This window comes from Triticum aestivum, chromosome 7D (assembly GCF_018294505.1).
Source record: "Triticum aestivum cultivar Chinese Spring chromosome 7D, IWGSC CS RefSeq v2.1, whole genome shotgun sequence".
In the NCBI taxonomy this organism is placed as follows: domain Eukaryota; kingdom Viridiplantae; phylum Streptophyta; class Magnoliopsida; order Poales; family Poaceae; genus Triticum; species Triticum aestivum.
In genome coordinates, this window is record NC_057814.1 from 285,632,620 (window position 1) to 285,640,235 (window position 7,616).

Consider the following 7,616-nt stretch of genomic DNA (forward strand, 5'->3'; position numbering starts at 1 on the left):
GGCCGCGCCCCGCGCTCCGAGCTCCTCCGCCGAGCCCCGCCTCCGGCCGCTCCTCTCCCTCGCCGTCTCCCTCCTCTCCACGCCGGCCGTCGCCTCTGCTCCGGCGAGAAGCCCAGGCGAGCCTGGGCCGCGCCCGATCCGATCTGAGACGGTTGACTTTTTCTTCCCTCCCCCCGAAATTCTCTGGTCCCATGGATTTTTACATTATATGCTCCTGTTCATCACATCATAACTCTCTGCATACTATTCCGTTTTGCGTGCATGATATATCTAAATGTTCTTCTCGAGATGCTCTTCATTTTGTTCCTTTATGCCATGTTCATTTGAGTCCATCTTGATGCCCAAATCTCTGGTGCAAGAGTGCTATATGCTGTTACCTGCTGTTACTTATCAGAACGTGGTGATTTGTTATTTTTGTTGCAATTGATGTGTGCATCTTATGAGTAGGAGCTCATAAGATATGTTTTGATGTATGCCATGCCATATTTACAGAGGTGTATGTCATGTATTTTTTTGATCTCTGTGGTGACTAGCACAAGCATGCAAACTAGGCTTCGTGATGTTTCTGATATCAGGGACTTAGTATTTTCAGTCTGTTACTGCTGTTATTTTGTTGCTATGTATCCTTGTGGCGATAGTGAGATCCATGCTTCTTCTGGGAATGTTCAGTAAGGATGTTTTGTAGATATAGTTGTGCTCTATCCATCCATGCACCTATTTGAAATTATGGAGTGCCATAGAATGTCTTAATCTTGCTCTACTTTCGCTACAAAATATTCCTGGCAGATTGTTAACATGATATTCAATTTTGCCAAAGGTTGTTGTAGTTGTTTCATACATGCTATGAACTTGCTCTTGCCATGGTTAGCTTCATAAACATGCCATCTTGCTGTAGGTATGCTTTTTTGTCATGCATTTCTTTGTGGTGAGTGAATCAAGCTCACCAAGATGACTTCATAATACTGTTTCTGCCATGCTCTGTTTTCTGCTAAGTCTGAAACCTGTTAAAGATCATTGCTATGGTTACATGGGTGCCATCATATCTTCTGGTCCTTTTTGGCTCATGGTCAGTAAGGGTCTTTTGTTCTATGCATTTAGTAGATTTATGCCGTGCCTTGTTTTGCTATGTTAAGTTCTTGTAGCATGTTGGTTGCTTGCTCTGAACATTGCTACCTGATGCTGTTTCAGCCATGTCCAGTAATTTCACCAAGTCTGTGAACCTGATATCTTTTGCACTTTTGCCATGCTTGTTTGAACCTGTTATGTTGTGATCTAGCCATAGCTCACTGTTCATATTTTATCAAGCATCTCCTGTAGATTACTGCCATATGCTTTGTTGCTATTTTGGGGTGTTATAGCATAGCTACTTGTTGCATTCTAAGTGCTACCATGCTGTTAATCGCAGAATCGTGACATTCTTGTTTTGCTTGCCATTTGCAAACCGTGCATCCGTTTCCGGTGATCTTTATATCAATTTCGACCGAAATCATCTCATCTTTCCAGTGGCATACTTGGTTTGCCAAGTTACTTCCTTGTTCACCCTTTTTCTTCCGGAGCACGCATATGCATCGCATACCACATCTCGCATATCATACATGTTTTGCATCATGTTGCTTGTGCATTTTCCGTGATTGATTGTGGTTCCTTTGCTTGTGTTCTTGTTGTGGGTAGAGCCGGGAGACAAGTTCGTGAACGAGGAACCTATTGAGTACGCTTACGAGGATCAAGCTTTCGACAACTCTGAGAACCTTGCAGGCAAGATGACCATACCCTCGAAATCACTTCTATCTTTGTTTTGCTAGTTGTTCGTTCTATTGCTATGCTGCGCTACCCACCACTTGCTATATCATGCCTCCCATATTGCCATGTCAAGCCTCTAACCATCCTTCCCTAGCAAACCGTTGTTTGGCTAAGTTACTGCTTTTGCTCAGCCCTCTTATAGCGTTGCTAGTTGCAGGTGAAGTTGAAGTTGGTTCCATGTTGGAACATGGATATTTTTGGAATATCACAATATCTCTTATTTAATTAATGCATCTATATATTTGGTAAAGGGTGGAAGGCTCGGCCTTATGCCTGGTGTTTTGTTCCACTCTTGCCGCCCTAGTTTCCGTCATACCGGTATTATGTTCCTTGAGTTTGCGTTCCTTACGCGGTTGGGTGATTTATGGGACCCCCTTGACAGTTCGCCTTGAATAAAACTCCTCCAGCAAGGCCCAACCTTGGTTTTACCATTTGCCACCTAAGCCTTTTTCCCTTGGGTTTTCGCGAGCCCGAGGGTCATCTTTATTTAAACCCCCGGACCAGTGCTCCTTCGAGTGCTGGCCCAAACCGAGCGATGTCCGGCGCCCCCTGGGCAACCAGGGTCTATGCCAACCCGACTCTGGCTCATCCGATGTGCCTTGAGAACGAGATATGTGTAGCTCCTATCGGGATTTGTCGGCACATTCGGGCGGCTTTGCTGGTCTTGTTTTACCATTGTCGAAATGTCTTGTAAACCGGGATTCCGAGACTGATCGGGTCTTCCTGGGAGAAGGTTGATCCTTCGTTGACCGTGAGAGCTTATAATGGGCTAAGTTGGGACACCCCTGCAGGGTATTATCTTTCGAAAGCCGTGCCCGCGATTATGAGGCAGATGGGAATTTGTTAATGTCCGGTTGTAGAGAACTTGTCACTTGACTTCATTGAAATACATCAACCGTGTGTGTAGCCATGATGGTCTCTTCTCAGCGGAGTCCAGGAAGTGAACACGGTTTGAGTTATGCATGAACGTAAGTAGTTTCAGGATCACTTCTTGATCATTTCTAGCTTCGCGATCGTTGCGTTGCTTCTCTTCTCGCTCTCTTTTGCGTATGTTAGCCACCATATATGCTTAGTGCCTGCTGCAGCTCCACCTCATTACACCATCCTTTCCTATAAGCTTAAATAGTCTTGATCTCGCGGGTGTGAGATTGCTGAGTCCTCGTGACTCACAGAATCTACCAAAACAGTTGCAGGTGCCGACGATGCCAGTGCAGATGATGCAACCGAGCTCAAGTGGGAGTTCGACGAGGAATGTGGTCGTTACTATGTTTCTTTTCCTGATGATCAGTAGTGGAGCCCAGTTGGGATGATCAGGGATCTAGCATTTGGGGTTATCTTATGTTCATTTGGATTTGACCGTAGTCGGTCTATGTGTGGATTTTGGATGATGTATGAATTATTTATGTACTGTGTGAAGTGGCGATTGTAAGCCAACTCTCGTTATCCCATTCTTGTTCATTACATGGGATTGTGTGAAGATGACCCTTCTTGCGACAAAACCACAATGCGGTTATGCCTCTAAGTCTTGCCTCGACAGGTGGGAGATATAGCCGCACCGTGGGCGTTACAAGTTGGTAATCAGAGCCATCCCCGACTTAGGAGCCCCCTGCTTGATCGAATCGCTGGCGTTGTTGAGTCTAGAACAAAAATGTTTTGAGTCTTAGGATTATATATATCGGAGAGTAGGATTCTTTTTACTCCTCAGTCCCTTCGTCGCTCTGGTGAGGCCTTCTGACGTAGAAGTTTTGACTCTTCTCTCCTCAAATTTCATTAAAAAAACTTTTTTAGGATCACGCGGGTATCTTGGAATCGTTTCGATGGTTTTGTGACGAGAACATTGTTCTTGGTGCCTCCTGACATTTAGGGGTTGTGGCAGTGTCCCGGGGAGTTGAGCTCCGAGGTGTTGTCGTCACAATTTTATCGTTGCAGTTCTGGAATACCTGAGTTTCGCCGACATCGAAAATCTCTTTTATGCAGTTGTTGGTGAGATCACCTCGACGCCACCTAGTACTGGGGCGGGAGTTCGGGAGTATTGCCATAACTCGTATAACGGATGCTTTTCGAAGGTTGAGGTACATGATTTCTGAAGGTTTCTTGGTTATGTGTTGAAGGATGGATACAGCTGGATCTAGGTATTGTTAGTTTGGGTGAGATATATTGTGTCCCCTGTATCCCCAACACCAGATTGCATAACCAGAAAGTTTCGGGAGTTTATAAGTGGGAATTCAAGTAGCTCTTAGGATATCTTTCCGACAGATGCATGATATGAGATTGGGGTTCGACGTCTAGTGGTCCGCCTTTCCACGGTTGGTTTTACAGTGGTCTCGTAGTGTTTTAAAGAGTCCTTGGCTATGCCGACTCGGGGACGCTTCGTATGTCATGTGCACTGCCTTGTACATGATGGTGCTGTACGATCGAGCCCGTGTGGGCCCCACCACGAAAACTTCGGACGAAATCTCTATCATATGTTTGTTCTGGCTTATTCTGCAAGCCAAATCCTTTGTTTTTGTTTTGTTTTGTGGTATTCGAGTTGCTTCAATGCCAAGTGTTGATTCCATACCTTATCCTAAGCGGTGTTCTCGTATTCCTATGTGGATACTAATCATTCTTGACCATCGAGATTGCCATCTTAATTCTATTTCCAACCGGTGCGTTCCTCTTCAAGATGATCCCATCATTCTCCCCATCCACAAGGTCAATTCTAAGTTTTCTCAATGATGTCTGTTTCATTCATCCCAAGTTGCCTTTGTTTTCCCGCCCTCCCACCCTTTTCTACAAGGACTCGGATATCTTAATCAAGTATCCTTTTATTGATGGGAAGTTTCTTCATTCTTTTCCTTTAATGTTTTTTATCTGGTGATTTCTCATGAATATACTAAGGGAGCTTCAGGTTCATCATTCTTCGTTCTTTTTTCTTCTCATGTCGGTGCATCTCTTAATCATCCACCTCTTGCTATTCATGTTCTCTGGAGTGCTGAAGATATCTCAGAAGATTCACATTTCCATTCTTAATCCTTTCTAGCTATTTCGAGGTCTTACCTTATTCAAGCCATTTAATTGAACCGACGCAATCTCTCTTTTAAATCGTTCAACGGTGTATCTGTTGAGTGGGCCCTAACCCACATGTCTTTTCCCAGGATCTTACCTGACTCTTCTAATTTTCCCGGAGCTATTCCCAAATTCATTTCAAAGTTTGACGTAAGAATGAGTTATCATCAGTCAGATGTCTTTTTCCAAGATCTTCCAAATTCTATTCATTGTTGGTTCAACCTTTGTTATTTTCATCCCGGAGTATCTCAACAATTCATGGTGGTGTTTCTCGTCATCATTCTCAACATTTGAAGACCGAAGGAGAGTTCCTCTTCAATCTAATCCGTTCTCTCAAAGATGTGTGGTTCTAACTTGTTGCCGTCCTCTCATAATTGTTTTGAGTGTGAGAATTCTTTTCACCCATCCGGAGCAATTCAGGAGTCTTTTCAGTTTGATTCTCTAGAACTCATCATCTCAGAATTATTCATTCTCAGCTTTCAGCTCTCGTTCTCGAATTCTTCCAGTGCATCATTCAAGTATTATCTAGTCAGCTCGGGATCTCTGCGTTCACTTGTATCTAAATTCTCTCAAGTATCTTCATTCATTTTCTAATTCTTCCCGATGTTTCTTTATCTTTTCTTCGTTCATTTTCAATTCTTACGGTGGCTCGTTCATGATTTCTATTCCTTCGTTATCATATCAATTCATTCGTTGTTTCCAAATCCTACCGGTGGTCCCATCAAGACCTTCCCAAGTTTGCGCCATATCTATCTTAATCCTTTCTACGAGAATAAGTAGTATGAAAAATCCATTGCTTGTCATCAATTTAATTGCTGAAGGATGAGCATAATGTAATTCTTATTCTTGTTTCATCGAGCAAATTCAATTCCTTATTCCGGAGGTTCATCAAAATTCTTGATTTCATTTGTTCATCTTTCTTTTCGGAGTTTCAAGTTTTCTCGGTTATATCATTTCAAAGCTTCATCTTATCATTGCAAGGCTTCACCTGGTGTTTTCAACTTCTCTTTCTTCCTATCATCCTTTTATTACCGGAGTTCTTCATGGAGTTTTTTTTCTTCCTGCATTCCAAAGTACAATTTTTTTCTCTCTTATCTTTTGAGGTGGTGTTATGTCATGCTTGATAATTTTCTTCATGTTTCATGATTCATAAGTTATCAAGAATGAGATATTTAAACCCATCGTTTCTTCATTGGAGTTATCTTGGGTTATATTTCACCTAAAGCCCTAAGGAATGTTGCTATTGTGGTGCTCATCAATGATCCAAGTTTTCTCCTATCATCTCGGCGAGAGAAGTTTTCATCTCTTCATTGATATCAAGCAAGCAATTGTTTTCGTTAGTGGCACAATTTCACCTCAAGTTTTGAGATATCTCCATAAGCCGACGAAGATCATATCCTTTCTTTGTTGATTTTTCAACAACTCCGTTCTTCTCCGTGTTGGAAATATGCCCTAGAGGCAATAATAAAATGGTTATTATTATATTTCCTTGTTCATGATAATTGTCTATTGTTCATGCTATAATTGTGTTATCTGGAAATCGTAATACATGTGTGAACACATAGACCATAACATGTCCCTAGTGAGCCTCTAGTTGACTAGCTCGTTGATCAATAGATGGTTACGGTTTCCTGACCATGGACATTGGATGTCATTGATAACGGGATCACATCATTAGGAGAATGATGTGATGGACAAGACCCAATCCTAAGCATAGCACTAGATCATGTAGTTCGTTTGCTGAAGCTTTTCTAATGTCAAGTATCATTTCCTTAGACCATGAGATCGTGCAACTCCCGGATACCGTAGGAATGCTTTGGGTGTACCAAACGTCACAACGTAACTGGGTGGCTATAAAGGTGCACTACAGGTATCTCCGAAAGTGTCTGTTGGGTTGGCTCGGATCGAGACTGGGATTTGTCACTCCTTATGACGGAGAGGTATCTCTGGGCCCACTCGGTATTGCATCATCATAATGAGCTCAATGTGACTAAGTAGTTAGTCACGGGATCATGCATTACGGAACGAGTAAAGTGACTTGCCGGTAACGACATTGAACGAGGTATTGGGGTACCGACGATCGAATCTCGGGCAAGTAACGTATCGATTGACAAAGGGAATTGTATACGGGATTGCTTGAATCCTCCACATCATGGTTCATCCGATGAGATCATCATGGAACATGTGGGAGCCAACATGGGTATCCAGATCCCGCTGTTGGTTATTGGCCAGAGAGGTGTCTCGGTCATGTCTGCATGATTCCCGAACCCGTAGGGTCTACACACTTAAGGTTCGATGACACTAGGGTTATAAGGAAGGTTTGTATGTGATTACCGAATGTTGTTCGGAGTCCCGGATGAGATCCCGGACGTCACGAGGAGTTCCGGAATGGTCCGGAGGTAAAGATTTATATATGGGAAGTCACCATACGGTCACCGGAAATATTCGGGGGTATACCGGTATCGTGCCGGGACCACCGAAGGGGTTCCGGGGGTCCACCTGCCCCGGAGGGCCTTATGGGCTGTAGGTGGAAGGGAACCAGCCCTTAGTGGGCTGGGCGCCAACCCCCCTAGGGCCCATGCGCCTAGGGTTTGGGGAAACCCTAAAGGGGGGTGCCCCCCCCCTTGCTTGAGGGGCAAGCCACCTCCCCCTTGGCCGCCGCCCCCCTCTAGATCCCATCTAGAGGGGCCGGCCCCCTTCCCCCTTCTCCCTATAAATAGAGGGGTGAGGGGAGGGCTGCAGCACCACATCCAAGGCGCAGCCCCTCC